At 46.2% G+C, this 16,805-nt stretch overlaps 1 protein-coding gene across 3 annotated transcripts in view; it reads right to left on the bottom strand.

Annotated features, from left to right (window-relative positions):
* The window catches only part of Tmem229b (transmembrane protein 229B), a 42,299-nt gene extending 27,255 nt beyond the window's left edge, over positions 1-15,044 (bottom strand). The window contains exon 1 of one of the 3 annotated variants that reach the window (XM_027418364.2): positions 15,024-15,044. The gene's annotated coding sequence lies outside the window, so the exon portion shown is untranslated. Of the gene's footprint in view, positions 1-14,459; positions 14,590-14,672; positions 14,818-15,023 lie in introns of those variants that run through there. The other 2 variants (XM_027418362.2, XM_027418363.2) reach the window with 2 other exon arrangements.
* Between the last annotated feature and the right edge of the window lie 1,761 nt (positions 15,045-16,805).

Genomic DNA, 16,805 nt, shown 5'->3' with positions numbered 1-16,805 from the left:
TAACCTATTATGTAAGGTCATACAAATACTGTGCTACTATAAGCTAGACCTAGAACCCAAGCAGCCAGTGCCTGGTCCTTGGCTCTTCCTCCCCAGGCGGGAGGGTTAGAGGGCAACAACACCACAGTAGGCCCTTCAGGTTCTGAGAAGTACACCAATAATAACAAACGAGGACTGGGGAGTAACTCGATGGTTGAACACTTGTTTTTTATGTACAGCCCTGAACCCTTGGCCAAAAATCCTTCAATTCCTATATGACTTCAGAGTGTTCAAAGGAAAGAAACACTCTAAATTATGATTATAATTATATTAGTTTTGAGGTGTTGGGAATTGAACCCAGGACCTTATTATACTAGACAACCACAAGGTCATGGAGACAGATTCCCAGTCCCTTTTGCATGGCTTTTGTTGTTTAATTTTAGTTTGTTGAGACAAATTCTCAGCATGTATCCCAGGCTGGCCTCCAGTAGAAATCCTCTTCCCAAAGCCTATTAAGTGCTGAGATCACCAGTGTTTGCCACCACGCCCAGTTTTAGAGTGGCTTTGTTGGGTGCTGCATTGACCAGGAATGCCACTAACATGTAAATTTAAAGGATATCCTACTTTATATCTTTGGAACATGACCAAGAAATGTTCATCATTTTGGAGAATGACATCAATCCTCAGTAGCACCCTTCCAAGTATGTTGAGTCACCCACAACATACACCTGTATCTCATTTCTGGTCATCCCAGTCTCTGTGGTTACTATGCAAAGATTTTAGCCTCTAACTTCCAGGTGGTTATGCCAAAGCAATTACATACTAAATATATGACATTACAGGATAATTAATTTCTTCCTTTGTTTTTCTTTAAGATTAGAGTTGATCTTTTTATACTGACTATAAAAAATTAATGTAGAGTCAACATGTATGGTTGCACCTGTCTATAATCTCAGCACTTGGGAGGCAAAGGCTAGGGACATGAGAGAGTTTGAGTTCAGCCTGGGCAACAGTTCAAGGCTAGCTTGAACTAATCAAGACTATCTCAAAAACAAAACAAAAGCCTGAAAGGCCTGGTGTGGTAGCTCAAGCCTGTAAGCCAGCTACTTGGGAGGCTGAAGCAGGAAGGATACAAGCTTGAAACCTTACTGGGCAACTTAGTGAGGCCCTGCTTTAAAATAAACATACTGCTAAGGGCTTGGGATATAACTCAGCGTAAAGTACTGGGTACAAGATTGAGTACCGCCCCCTAGACACACACACACACACACACACACACACACACACACACACACACACACACACACACACACAAGGGGGGTGGAGAAGGAGGAGAGGGAGGAAAAGAAAAGAAACACAAATAAAACCCATTATAACAAACAAGGACTGGTGATGTAGCTCAATGGTTGAACACTTGTTTTTTAATGTACAACCCTGAGTTTTTAATGTCTTGTTTTATTATGTCTCTAGCACTGAGAAAATAAATGTTTATGTGTATATATGTAGGTGTCAGTGTCTGTGAATTTTATTCAGAGTATATGAATTTTATTCAGAGTAATTAGGAAACACTACAAATTTGCTGACTAAAAGGGGGTTTGATTGTAGGTTGTGTCTTTAAAAGTAAAGAAAACTGAAATGCTAGGGTAACAAGAAGAAGGGCAGAATTGTGGTCAATTCAAGTGATCCATCCCACAGAGTAAAGACGCTGGTCTTTCCCTGACACAGACTGGAGCTCCCAAATAATCAATGTATAGATGATATGGCCAGTCTTCAATTGAGCACCTTTGAGAAATGTCATTTACCTAACGAATTCAAGCTATACTATACCTCAGCATTTTCCAGCTCCATATAACAATAGAAAGTTTGAAAGTGATCTGGAGAGGGCAGGGAGATGACAAATGGTTCAGTGTCTGGGGGCTGAGATGTGCTTAGAGGAAGTCCAAGGAACAGGTGCCAAGCTGAGTCTGTGGGATATCTATCTGCCTTAATGGCTATGAAGATGAGTAAACAGTATGTAAGAGGATGCTTAGGGATATTTATGGAAAATGCCATATCGTGAGGAATTGTGGACAAGAATAGGGACAGAGACGGGGCAGCCCAGAGAACTCCCGACGGGTTAAAATGGCAGAGCTAGAAATGTTTACGGCTGAGCCTCTAGAGAGGGGCTGATTAATTAATAGTCTAGGGAAGTGGCCTAACCTTCTACAGGCCTAGCCATCACTTCTCAACAGGGACAAAGTCAGAGAGTGTGTGCCCTATGAGTAAGAGAGGATAGTTCGTTCACATGTCTCTCATAACCCGAGGGGCTAAGTGGAAAGGAGCCTTGTGGAAGGACTAGAAACAGGGCCTATGGCCAGTCAACATGCAACTTTGCATCCTAATTCCTCTCAGTTTCCTAGCAAAAAGAAGAGGAACAAGAGGAAGAGGAGAAGGGGGAAACAATCATAACCTATATTCTATCTTTTTTGCATGTCTGTGTTGTTTTTACATTTCCCATGAGCATTTGAATCTACTTTTAAATTTTCAGATGTGTGATCAACAGGGGTGGTGGCTTATGCTTGTAGTTCCCAGCACTTGGGAGGATGAGGTAGGAAGGCAACCACAGCACCGGTTTTAGGCCAGCCTAGACTATACAGTGAGACCTTATCTCAAATAGTCAATCTAAATAAATGGATAATAAAATGCCCAGACAACATAACTGTAAGTATTAATAAGCAAACTGATGATCAATAAGAAGTTGTATCACTTCCCAGGTGGAATAGGATAAAGCAAGGCCGTGGGGCTCCAAGGAAACACCCAAGTACATTAGATGCTTCCAGAAGACTTCAAGCCTATTCCTGTGAGCTAATATACAAAGGAGGAAACAGAGCATAGCTTCTAACAGGAGTGCCCCAGTTCATTTTGGAGCCACAGCCTTAATGGTCCAAGAGTCCTTCAGGCACCAACCGGTAGGCCAGGACCAGGTGAGAACAGAAAAGCACTGGTAGCTAAGTGGTATAATGCTCCATGGTAATCACAACACTTGGGAGGTTGAGGCAGGAAGGATCAAGGCCAGCTGGGGCTACATAGCAAACCTCAGCTCAAAAACAAAAATCACTTGCTTTAGTCCAAAAATTAAAGCAACTTAGGACTGAGGTGTGTGTGTGTGTGTGTGTGTGTGTGTGTGTGTGTGTGTGTGTGTGTGTGTGTGTGTAGTATTTATGTATACCTGTACATCTTCTGGAAACTGGAAGGTGAAGTTACAGGTCAAGGTGAGCCACCTAACATGTGTGCTGGGTTCTGAATCTGGTATTCCACAAGAGCAGCAAGAGAGCTTAACCACTAAGCCATTTCTCCAGCTACCAGAAATAGTATTTAAATGCAACATTTTAAAAATTCTGTAAACCATGGTCAATGGCAGCAGCTTCGTGGAAACCAGGGCTGGGATTCAGGAGAAGTCAATGAAGTAGAGACTTCATGGAAGTTCTATAACATTTGAAGAGTTCAAGGACCTGTCCCAATGGCAGCTCTGCTGAGAAGCATAAACATAATAGCCTATGCCCTTGGAATTCAGAATGTCTTAGATTTTGAAAAAGTAGTTCGGAGCATATATTGTAAATGACACAATTCCCATAGCCCGGGGTAGGGAATCTTCCCATAGATAAACATACTAACATCCCTGTAATGGCATCTATGGACATGCACACTCTGCCATGAGAGTAGCTAGCCATCAATGACTATCTTAGTCCAGGTCAGGTCCTACTATCACGTTAACTCCCAGTTTAAGAATGTTTATAATTCATTGTCATTAAAGAGGCCTGACCATGATGACATTAATTAGGTCTGTGGAAAGGGGAAAGGCAGCAGGTTGGATCTGGAGTGTTTGTTTTAAATTCACTCTGAAAAGAGTAAATTCACAGAACCCTCACCTAAACCATGATCACCCAGAAAATGTGATTTCTAAAATCTGGTCAAGACATCGTATGAATTATTTTCCCAACTAATATTATACACATCTTCTGCATGTAAACCATGTGCAGAGTCCCGAACCCTCAGGATCCTAAAAGTTAACAGAAAACAAAAGGGTAAGTAAGATGTGGCGGCTCCCACCCACCTGTAACTCCAGTTCCAGATGGTTCCCCACCTCTCCTGACCTCCACAAGCCTACACCTACATGGTGCACATACATAAACTCAGGCAGACTCATATACGCAATTTCAAGGGGAAATACAATCAGACTATTGCAAGTTGAAGGGACCTAATCCACGCCTGCAACTTAAAGGTGATGGAACAAAGACTTAAAGAAGCCAGGGCTTAGCATAGGTTAGCAATAGGCAATTGGTGGCGCAGAGAGATGAGAAGCTACAATTGCCAACTGTGTGTTCACTGATCTTGGCATAAAAGCATGCAATAATAGCAACTTAGTGATGAAATGACAAGAGGAATTGAAAGATACTAGCAGAGTGGCAAGGGCCAAATATGCCTCTATGACTAAGATGAGTTCTAATGTAGACAGACAGATGAGAGCCCTGCAGCCAGCACATCCGTGGGAGGCAGTGATGGCATGTGCAAGACAGGTCATTGAGGCCTGTGGATTCGACTCTGGTAAAAGACACAGATGAAGTGGTTGGGATGGGGAGGTGGGGAGAGGAAAAGACAACGCAGGGAGAGCTCCAGTGCAAAGTGAGGAACCAATAAGTAGTAGCACTGAAAACAGCATCTGCCCGTCATATGTGTGTCATCCTCATGACCCCTCCCTTATGGGAAGCAGCAGCGGAGCATTGTGGTTTGAAAGTGCATGCTCCAGGGTCAGATTTCCTCCATTCAAGTCCCAACACCAAAGCCAACTATGTGACCTTAGGCAAATTGCTTTAACCTCCCTTTGCCTCAGTTTATTCATTTGTAAAATAGAGATAATACAAGTAACTTCCTCGTGGGGATTGAGAGTGCATGTTCACTGTACTAAAAACAGCACTTAGCACTACAGTGATCCTCTGTGTCTGAAGGCCACTGCTTCTAGGGAACACCCATAGATACCAAAATCCGCAGAAATGAGGATTCCCCTATACAAAATGCATATAACCTAAGCACATCCTCCCCATGTTTTAAATCACTTCTGGCTTGCTTATCACACATAATAAATACTACATAAGCAGCTGCTTATGTCGTATTGTTAGGAAAATAATGATCAGAAGAGTCTGTACATGTTCAGTATAAATACAAGTTGGTTTTTTTTTTTTCTGAATTGTTTTCATCAGAAAGTGGTTGAATCCAGAGATGCATAACCTTTGGACATAGAGGAATGACTATGTAAGAACCCAATAAACGTTAGTTGTTCTCCTTAACCTAGTAGATCAACTCTGTGTGTATGTTCACATTCCTGGGTGAGTGTGTGTGTGTGCAGATGCACCCTGTGTCGACATTAGTCTTCTCCCGTCTTATTTTTGAGACAGAATCTCTTGCTGAGTTTGCCATCCACTTACTCAGATAGGCTGGTTGACCATCAAGCTCCAGGGATCCACTGTCTCTGCCTCCTAGGGCTGGTTCATAGATGTGTGTGTGTGTGTGTGTGTGTGTGTGTGTGTGTGCGCGCGCGCGCGTGCGCGCGCGCGTGTGTGGTGCCTCACTTGTACACAGGGGTCTGGGGTCCAAGCTTGGGTCCCTCATGCTTGCATTGCAAGCACTTTACCAAGAGAGTCATTTCCCCAGCCTCAAATACGTGATCCTTTCTCCTGCTCCAGCTTCCTGAGTGCTAAGTACATACTATCACACCCAACTTGACAGTTGCGGTTTTGTGGTTGGTTGGTTGGTTGGTTGGTTGGTTGGTTGGTTTTTTGAGACAGGGCTTCTCTGTGTAGCTCTGTTCATTCTGGAACTTTCTCTGTGGACCAGGCTGACCTCAAACTCAGAGATTTGCCTGCCTCTTCCTTCTGAGTGCTGAGATTAAAGGTGTGCGCCACCACTGCCTGGAATATTTTCTTAATCATATGTATATATGTGTGCCTGTGTGTGGGTATATATGAATGAGTGACAGTGCTTATGGGGATCAGAGGCATTGGGTCCCCTGGAGATAGTTGCTGGGAACAGAACTTGGACCCCTCTAGAGGAGCAGTATGCTCTCTTAAGTACTGAGCCATCTCTCCAGCCCTGATAGTTATGGTTTTAATGAAATACATATAACAAGATGTTAAGTCAGAAATCTTAACTAAGATACCAAGATACAAAAGGTGTGGTGTTCTCCAATGTGACACCAGTTAAGGATGAACGTTTTCAAAAAAAAAAGGTGTGCAAGCTTCTCCCTCATACTGAGGGTACAAATGACCAGAATAGGCCGACACCGGAGAGTATCTGTACAGAGCAATGTGGAGGGCACTGCTCCTGGGCTTTGGCCTCACCCTCCCACCACAGAGAATTTGCTCTGAGGGCTGGGTGGTGAGAAGAGCTGCCACAGCACCACTCAGGAAACTTGGTATCTGGTCCCTGCAAGTGAGAAGGCAGGGTAGGGATATGCAGAGGGTGAGCCAGACTGGCCATCAGCTGCTGGAAGATGGAGGGAGACGCTGAGCAGACAGTAAGCCTGTACTCCAGGTTCACCGTTCCAAAGGATATGAGATTGGTTTCTAGGAGTGCCATAAGTGGGTGAGGGCAGGTCTCATCCAGAAGGCCTATTTGGACAGACTAAAGAGATTTAGTAGAAAGAGACTGAAGGTGAATCACTGGCTTTGGAGACCCTAAGGCAAGAAAAATAATATGGAATGAAGGATAATTTGCTCTTTTTTATTTGTTTGTTTTGAGACAAGGCGTGGCTTTATAGCCCAAGCTATCCTGGAACTCACTATGCAGCCTTCACTAGTCTTGAACTTGTGGCAAACCTCTTGATTTAACCTCCTCGATGCTGGGATCATAAGCATGAGTCACCATGTCCAGTGATAAATTTTCCATTGTGAATATCTCAGCAGCTGGGAAGAGAGTGCTCTCTGAGAAACCCATGAGTGTGGGCACAAGAGAAAAAATCAGCATTAAATACATGCTGGGCCCAGGAAACCATAGTGCTGGCCACTGAACACTTCCCAGTCTTCTGCAGTTCAGTGGCAAAGACATGGATGTATAAAGTACTGAACTGAGGCCATGTGACTCAAAGTGACCACAGAACCCTCTACTGCCTATGAACAACGGGAAAACTCAGAAAGCCTGACTGACTGTCCATCCCTAGGCAGGGAAAGAACTAAACTCACTGAGCAAACATAAAGGCATCATGGGACACAATACTGTTTCATGAGTAGCTGTTAGAATGAAATGTTTGTCCTTGTAGTTAAAATGGCCTCTCATGGAGCTGGAGGGGTGGCTCAGTGCTTCAGAGCCCTGGCTGCTCTTCCAGAGGACCCAGGTTTGAGTTCTAGAATCCCCAGGGCAGGTTATAGCCTTCTGTAACCCTAGTTCTAGGGGATCCAATGCCCTCTTTTGGCCTTCTTGGGTACTACATATATGTGGTGCATAGACATACAGGCAGACAAAACATACACTTAATTTAAAATTTTAAAATAGGCTCTCGTACCTTCAAAGGTATGGTAATCACTATTAGAAATAAATGGTAGAGGGAAATAGGGAGCAAGGAGGGAAAGGCAGAGAAAACAAGGACAGAAATGATTGGTTTGGTGGGTTCAGTGGGAACTCACTCGTTCCTTACCTTGAATACGATCAAATGAAAGCAGAGGATATAAAAGGCTGAATGAGAGAGTGGGCAGATCCTTATATAATGGCCTTACTCAAAGGAGACTCCGATGTGAGCAAAGAGGTCATGACCTCAAGCATGCAGGCTGAGTTCATGGTTTGGTCTTGTCCCTTCTGGCAGAGATAGGGCAGCAGTAGAGGCGGGGCTAAATAAACACTGTGTTACCCAGAATGTTCAAGCAAGGTCCCAGAGTCCTGAAGACCATGGGAGCAGCAGGGGAGGAGGAGAGATGACTCTGCCAAACCCAAATGCACAATGTGAGACATGCACAGCTGGGGACAGTCCCTGAAGACTGTGCTGGGACCATGAGAGGGGATGCTTAAAGTTAAAGAGAAGGCAAACGGGTACTCACTGTACTGTGGGAAGGAAGAGGAGAGGAGGCACATAAATGCCACCTTTCTGCCACCTCAGTAGGACAAAGGTGAAAACCAGTTCTGTTATCCCTTCACTAAGAAGTTCTTACTCTGGCCTTGTCCCTTAAACTCCAATATGACTTCATTCTCCTCCAGCTTCCCCAGCTCTGACTTCCTTCAGTTGCAGATGAGCTAAGTTCTCCCTGAGAAAGGCCAGAATTACCCCCAGCCCACTGGATCATCCAGCACACTTCCCAGAAGGAGGTTAGAGATAGTCTCATCTGCATTTCCTATTCTATACACAAGGAAAGCAAAAGCCAGAGAATTCATGTCCCTGTACAGTCATCAAACTGAATCCAGAACTTGTCTCCTTGTCCCTACCATGTGATCTCATCAACTACCATCTCAACAACTCTAATATGGTCAGCCCAACTCTCCCAGGCCACCCCCATAACTCTCATTCCTCTCCATAATCACCCCCAAATGGTATGAGACACAAAGTCAAATTGTCTAGGAATGAGGACAGTTACCATGGAAGTAGCTGGTTATCTCTAAATGGAGTAATTGGTGGCATAAATGCGTTCTCAGAATAGGGTAGCCTGAAGGATATAGGATAATCTGATGGATATAAGGCAAACTGACTTTTTTTTCAATGCTAGGGATTGAACCCCTAGTCTAATGTCTTCTGTACTTTACAAAGTATATCTGGGATTCAAGTCATAATCAAATTCCCCAGATGTATAATGATAGACAAGGGAAGAGCTTGGAGGACAAAGACTAGAGTCAGGAATTTGCTAAGATGAGCTACTATGACAGGCAGGAGGGTAACAGAAAAGAAAATGCTGCCCAAGAGCCTGTTAAGCAAGAGGAAAATGTTAGCATCAGAATGAAACAGGGTTTAGAAGATACATTGCTATGCCAAGCAGAAAGTCTGTTCCCTTTACAATAACTTCCAGGCCATCTGGTCTACCTCCCCACTGCAGGGTACACACTTTGCCCTGTCCTGAACACTCACGGGGATGCTAGTTTTTAAGACTCTGTGTGTCCATCTTCCTTTAGCTGGCCATGTTTAACCCACATCAGATTCTCCTTATGTGCTCACACCACCTCCACTTTGAGTCGCTCACCACCGTTTGTTCTACCACTCAACCAATTCAACACTCAGAATCTGCAGCAGAATCAGATCTCAGTCCAAATCCCAGTCCAGGCACTTTCTAGCTGTATGATATGCAATCACTCACGAAGCTCCATCTTTCCAGCTGTAAAATGGGGATAATCAATAGTAGCTTCCTCACTGGCGTGAGAGGAGACCATATGAAGAGTGCTTAGCCCAATGCCTGGCATATAGTAAGCATTCAATACATGGCAACTGCCAACTGTTAATGCTCTGACTGCTGAAGCCAGTTGAAATTCCATTTGTCGAATTAAGTCTCAGAGCACTGAAATGGGTCACCCAAGGTCAACTGAGCAAGTGAGAAGTCCCAGATTTCCTGATTTTGGAGATGTTTGGCAGTCATTAGTTTCCTTAGAACAATGTCATTGTCCAGTGACCTAGAAGCCTAGATGTCTGACGACATCCAACTATCACAGCTGGTGATTTAATAAGTGTACTCACATACCAGGAACTGTGAGGGCATAGGAAAGTTTGAAGGCACCTATACTAGGTCAGTATAAGAAGGTCGTCTTATCATGTTGGGCAATAAAAAAACAAACAAACAATTCCTGCACAATATCAGAGAAAACTCTAGAGCTGCTGCTAATGCTGCCCAATGATAACAATATTTATTGTCCATATTTGTATTGTGATGTAGATAAAAGTGTGACCCATATCCAGGTTCCTTATTCCTGGCTTTGGATGTGTGTGTGTGTGTGTGTGTGTGTGTATGTGTGTGTGTGTGTGTGTTGGGAACAAGACGAAGGGAGAGTCTAAAGACTAGCAACTAAGATGGAGACTAGTTGAGAACATCCTTTAGACAAACGATGGGGGTTGTGCATGTGCTAGAAACAGATCCATGATCCTCCCTGAGGACTAACTCTCACAGTATTGGAAGGAGCTATGCAAGCTGCCAAGGAAGAAAAGCAATCAATAGTCTGACCCAGCTGTAAAGGCTATGAACCGCACAATGACTGGCCTGCAAGACATCCCCAGTGGTGCAATAGTTGCAGTTTTATCTTGGGGGTAAACCACAGCTATCTAGTTGGACTTAAGGCCTGCTTAACAGGAAGGAAGTCATGCCAGGCACTGCAAACTAGCCAACTACTCATGTCTGGAGAGGTCACAGACACTAGAGAAGAGCCACCTCTGCCAATTTCCTAAACCAGTATAATTTCTAACAGTAATCTAGACATTTATCCTTATACCTACAGATAAGTGTAGCTCTCGCCCCTCAGCAAAGAAGCTTCTTTTCATGACAAGTGGAGACCATCACAGAGATCCACAAGTGTCAAATGTAGAGAATGAATGACTGTAGTGGTCATTCATCCCCAACTGGTGCATTTACAACACAACCCTAGACTAAAGGGTCAGAGAAAATCACTGTATAAAATTCTCAAATTTTTAAATGTTAACAAAACATATAATGGTCATTATTAACTAGGAGTCAGGCTTCATGCTGCACTGTCTGAAGCCCCGTGTGTACATTTATCTCAAAGCATGAACTGCTTCCTCAGAAGTTCAGGGAAGAACCCTCTCTCTCTGCAGCCCTTCAATCTCTTGGCTGGCATCTCTAGACTCAGGGCTGGTATCAAGACCCCACTGAAACCTCTGTTGTGAAGATGGACCAATCCCGAAGACCATAGGACAAGGGTGCCTCTTAAAAACTGAAACAATGAATGGGTAGATCAACTAAAAGTCACTCATCATTCAAGCTCAACTGCAAAAGCAGTCACAAGTGGATGATCCAGTATGTTCCAAATGCAGGGCCTCTGGAGAGAAGTGGTTCGATAGAAACATTGTCACTAATTATGCCCCTTTATCAATTATATCTCCTAACACTACATGGCCAGTGAAATTTTGTATGCTGCCAAGATTCCAGAGGAAAGAACAATTTTAAGACTCAAGTCCTGCCATGAAGACTGCCATAATATTAATGTCTTCTCTACAACACCAGTTATGACAGAGACAAGGAAGTCTCATGGTCCCCAGGAGCCATCAGAGAAAAAGGGATGGTGGAGTCTAGAAGTTCAGAAACGCAAATGGCAATAATTGCATTTATTCTTTAGATTGCTAGACATGTCCAAACCCATGACAAAACTGTCAGCATTAGAAAGGGATGTAAAGTTTCCTTTGAGAGCCATTCTTTGAAGGAGCACTGGGCCATATCAACCCTACAATTCATCCCCACTAAATTTATAGGTAGGGGAACTGATGTCAAAATGCACATTAAGTAGAACCTTTGCATGGAGACGTGTAGGAACCCACTCCTGCAGCCTAACTTGTGTGAGCAAAAAGAAGCAAGCAAGCAGGCTTTCCATGATAGCCTCTGTTTTATGGTGGATAAGCATGCCAGAGGGAGACACTATTTCCTTTTCTATAATTTACAGATAGCAGCATGGAGCATCCCATGGCTTGATCTGAGGCAAGCATATTTATTTTTCCCAGACAAGGTATCATTATAGAATCCGGGTTGGTCTGGAACTCTGTATTTAGATCAGGCTGGCCTCAAATCCTCCTGCCTTTATCTTCTAAGGTCTGTCACTATGCTCAGGCATTTGTCACTATGCTCAACCCAAATGTACATCTTGAGCCAAACCTACAGCGCCCAAATTCTCTTCAAGTATCTTGGAAAAGCATAACCCTCGAATCATAATATAACTGATTCTAACCCTTCTCAAATCCCATGAGAAGACTGTTAGCAGACCACAGCCAGTGTTCAGGGTGGGACTTCAGGACAATAACCAAAAACACCGGCTCCTGTCCCTTTCCCTCAAACTCGCTTACACTTTACTTTTCAATAACAAACATTCTGGTTTCTGAATGGGAGGAAGAAGCCAAAAATATAGCCAGTTTCAGATGATCTTAATCCCTTTCCGCACTCCATCCTTGGCCAGGTATGAACAAAAGGAGCTGAGAATGTGCCAAGAGAGACTTATTCACACTTTAAAAGGAATGTTTCTGAACTAAAACACAGAACAAAACCAAAAGAACCCACTAAAATCCAAACCATCTTGTCTGCAATTAGGGGGTGGAAGGGAGGAGGGGACTGAAGGGACACAAATTTGAGAGCAGCAGAGCGGCAGGAGGGTTAGCTATCCTTTTTCTCCCTCAAGGACAGCCAGATCTGATATGGCTGCAGCTAAGTCCAAGGTGCCTCACTTTACTGCCCCAGTCAGCTCTCTCCCTTTAATACTAGAGGCTCCCCACACCATCAGAGACCCTTTTCAGAGCTTTGAGGGGGACTGGCACTAATGTCCTGGCTTGTCATCTCCTTCAGGAAGCTCCAAGATGTCCCATGAGCAGAGGCAGACAGAAAACTGCCTGTGCACTTGAGCAGCTTTTCTGATAAAAATGACACTTTTAAAACTAACACCGACCTTTCCCTATCGAAAAAGCTGTAATTTAGCCCTTCCCTGTAAAGTGACACTTTCCCCTTCAGAAACAACACAGAAGCCGGATTCAACTGAAATAAACGTAGAATAAGGCTTACTAACTCTTCTAATGTCCTCCGTTCAAGAACCCCAGCTCTTAAATCAGTTTATAAATGTAGGAAATCATGTCCCATCACTTTCAAAGAGAGTCAGAGGAGCTTCGTCTCCTTACCTCGCAGTCTGTGTTATCTGGAGAGCAATCTGTCCATAGAAAAGCCTTCTCGTACCCTTTCTGCTGGGGAGTTCAGGCCAGTGCCACCATCCTCAGCTGTGAATCAACAGCTTGGGATAAACCCAACCTGGACTGAGCAATTAATCAACCCTGCCTAGCTGCTGGGAGGAGCGCTACAGAAGTGGGGCTGTCTGTGTCATCTGAGTTAGCCACCTGACCCAACCTTAGCCACTTTAGTTCTGGGACCACGGATCGAATGCTGCGGGGGGGGGGGGACACGATGACACGACACACACTTCTTTTTACCCTGAGACCCCTTACAAGTCCTGGAATTCCCTCGATCCTGTCTTGAAGTGGCCAAAGTCAGCAGTAAATCAACTTGCCATTTCTCTGCAAAGACCAGCATTCCATCTCCCCCACTGCCTCCTGACTCTGCTTCTGAACACAAAGTCTCAGAAAGGAGAAAGAACGTTTCATCTCAGCCTACCCCCTCCATGTCTCTAAACCTAGATGTCCTTGCAGACCCACCCTTGGTCCAAGCTCACTCACAGAGACGAAAGAGGATCACCCCAAGTTCAGAGCTTACTGTACCTCCTGTCTCCAGTCTGACCATAGAGAGGAGCAGATGGGCTCTGCCTTCTAACCAGTTAAATGACCTGAGCTCCTAGATGGTGGTGCTGCCACAGGACAAGAGCCAATGGTCACATGCAAGCGCTCTGCAAGCTGTAGGAACCGGGTTCCTGGAGACAAAGACTGGGGATTGGGACCTTGGAACACGGCCCATTTGTCTTCTGGAGACAGAGATCTTATACCATTCATAAGGCAGGTCCACGGGGGCGGGGGGGGGGCGACTCAGGCTTCATGAGGACCCCAATCGGAAGATCGTTTGTTATTGGGGTGCAGAGATAATGGGTAAGCAGAGCCCCAAGGTTACACTGGTATGCACCTTCCAAGAGGCCTCCAGTCAAAGTCTAACCGGTGTCAGAACAGCCTGGCACCAACTCTGTGCCTGAATCGATCACATATCCACCTCCTGAGAAACCCCAGGGAAGAGAGGAGAAACTGGTGAAGGAAAGCAGGGAAAACGGTTGAGTTTCTGACTGGTCATAGAAATGGGAGAAAAGAAGACCCATGGGAAAGACTCCATTGGCCTTCCTGGCCTTGCCAGAAACGGGGCTAAATCGCTCCCCATCCCAGCCCTCCATTTCGCCCCAGGAAACAGAGATGGGGAATGCAGATGAAGACCTGGCAGCCAGGGGCTGGGCACTGATCTAGGCACCCACCTGAAAAAGAATGCCAAAGAGTGCAAGCCACCACCACCCAGTTCTTTCATGCACACGGAGAGAAGGCAATAGGCTCCTTTTGACCAGCAAAGTAAGGAGGGTCTGTGGTTCCCACTCCCAAGACCCGGTTCTCCAGCTTCCATTCAGTCTGGCGCCCCCATCTGTCCTTTCCAGAGGGCCTAAGGGTGCACTCCACTGGGGGGGGGGGGAGGTGTCAACCTTCAGAGATCTGAGATTCTCGGCCGGATCTTTCACCCTCGCCTCAAACCGGCACCCCTTTGTTTCAGGCAGGGAAAGTTGCCAGTGTGCACCCCTTTCGCCAACACGCCCCCCTGTGCGCCCATCCCCCGCAGGGAATCCAAGCTCAGACACACCATCTAATCTGCGGCTCGCTCTCCAGCCCCAGCAGCCGCTCGAAACCGAAAGCAAAGAAGAAGCGGGATCCGGTAGTGTCCCTACACGGGGTCGCCGGGTCTTCCCCATCACCGCGCCATCACCCGAGCCCCCGCGCTCCGCGCTGCCCGCCCCGCTCAGACACCTCTCTCCGCGGCAGAAAGGCCTCTCTGCGGACATCGCGGGCACCTTACCAGTGCGGGGCCGGGGATGAGGATAGGGCAAGGCAGAGCAGGGCCGGGCGGCCGCCCGCCCGACGCAGGTGCGGCCAGGAGCACGGTCTCTTGGGCCGGCGCCCGCTCCTCCTCCCGCGCCGGGACTCGGGGCGCTCTCCTGCGCCGCCTGCTCCCCGCCCCCACGCCCGGCGCTCGGGCTCCCCCGCGCGAGTGACCCGCCAAACCTCCTCCACGCCGCCCGCCCGCCCGCCCGCCCGCGACTATTCCCGCAGAGAGTGTCCACGGCCGCCCGGGCGGCGCGGGGCCCGGAGAGCTGCAGACGCTGCTGCCCCACGGAACCCAGCCCCAGGCGGCGACGGCGGCACTCACCCATAGTACGGATGCAGCGCAAACTGCACATGCTCGCGTCTGACAGGCGCTCTGCCCCCGGCCCTGTTTAACTCCTTCGGCGCCCGTGTGTCCGCCAGGCCCGCTTCCCCCTCCAACCCAGCTGCCTCCGGCCACGCATCCTCAGCCTGCAGTCTCCCCTGCCAGGACTCCACCCGCAGTCCTGGTGGCTCAGGTGGCTGCGGGGAAGATTCCTTGGCCCTCCCTGCCCAGGCCACTTCTGCATTCCAGGTGTGGAGTGAGGGTGTTAGGAGTTGTAGGGAACCGCTTGCCCAACATTCACTCAGGTTATCAGAGGTCCACACTTCACACGGTGCTGCATACCCACTGTGTGCTCGCATTGTGTTCCGTGCAACTCAATCATTGAAGCAGCTAGACCAGGTCGGGTTATTTGGTTTGGTTTTCTTTTGTTTGTTTGTGGGGTTTTTGTTTGTTTTTCTTTTTATCATAATCGTCATTGTTATTATTTATTCTCATTTCTAAGATGCAGACACTGAAGCTTATGAAAAACTAGAATTTGCCTCCAAAGTCCACGATATGGTTCGTAAAGATAAAATGGAGTATGTTCTTTCTGAGGTCCGCTGAGGGTGTACAAAACAATGGATGTCACAGAAAAACAAAAACAAAAAACAAAACAAAAAAAATGGCGATTTGAAATACAGAACTTGGGAAATCAGCTCAGGGAAACCGAGTTCAAATAGGCCTGTCACTAGTGGGTCCTGCAGGAAACCGGAATGAAATTTCCCATTCCTGCACTAACACTGGGACCTGGCACTTCAGCCAAGAGGGATGGATAATATCGAAAGTCTATAATACCACATGGGGAGATTTTTGTTTTCATTTTCTTTTTTAGCGAGGTCTGATCTTGAACTCCCCAACCACCTAACCTCCACCTGCCCAGTGCTGGGATTGCAGGAAGGCCCTAACAGCATGCAAATCAAGGGATGTCCTTTTTGGAATAACCAGAGGGAGCAGTCCTCCACAATTCTCACATACCCTGTGAGTGCCTAGACCTAATCTGAGACGTGTCTGATGGTTGCTTCTCTAGGCTGAGACTGAAGCTCAGTGGAAGAGCAAGTGTTTACCCTTCTGGAGGCCTAAGATTCAACTTGCAGCAGGCATTCATACATTTGTGTGCATGCCTGGGGCTTGCACATGCCCGGCACACACAAATCAACCTAGAAGAAAGAGGGTCATTCAGGGAGAATCATGTCTGTAGTAATCAGGGTTCTCTAGAGGAACAGAACTGATAGAAAAACATATATATGTGATTTGCTGGAGTGGCTTACAGGCTGTGGTCCAGCTAGTCCAAAAAACGGCAGTCACCCAAAAGACGGGTCCAAGAATCCAATAGTTGTTCAGTCCAGGAGGCTGGATGTCTCCCTTGGTCTTCTGTGTGCATGTGCATTGGAACCCAGTAGAAGTAAGTTCTAAGTGCAGTGAAAGAATGTCTCAGCCGCAGAACAGATAAAATTACCAGTGACAATGAGGACAAACAGGCAAAAAGCAAAAGTCTTTTATCTTCCATGTCCTTTACATAGGCTGCCACAAGAATATGTGGCCCATCTTTAGGGAGGGTCTTCTAACCACAAACAATCCAACGGAGAAAAATCCCTCACAGGTATGTCCAGCTGCTTCAGTCTTTAGCTAATTCTAGATGCTGTCAACTTGACAACCAATAATATTCATCCCAATGACCTAAGAAACTGTGGCACTTACTTGCTTTGGAAAAAATTTGGGCGGTGGTGGGGACAGGCTTTTAAT

Source organism: Cricetulus griseus, chromosome 5, assembly GCF_003668045.3.
Source record: "Cricetulus griseus strain 17A/GY chromosome 5, alternate assembly CriGri-PICRH-1.0, whole genome shotgun sequence".
Taxonomy (NCBI): Eukaryota; Metazoa; Chordata; class Mammalia; order Rodentia; family Cricetidae; genus Cricetulus; species Cricetulus griseus.
This window is presented reverse-complemented; position numbering and strand designations above follow the sequence as displayed.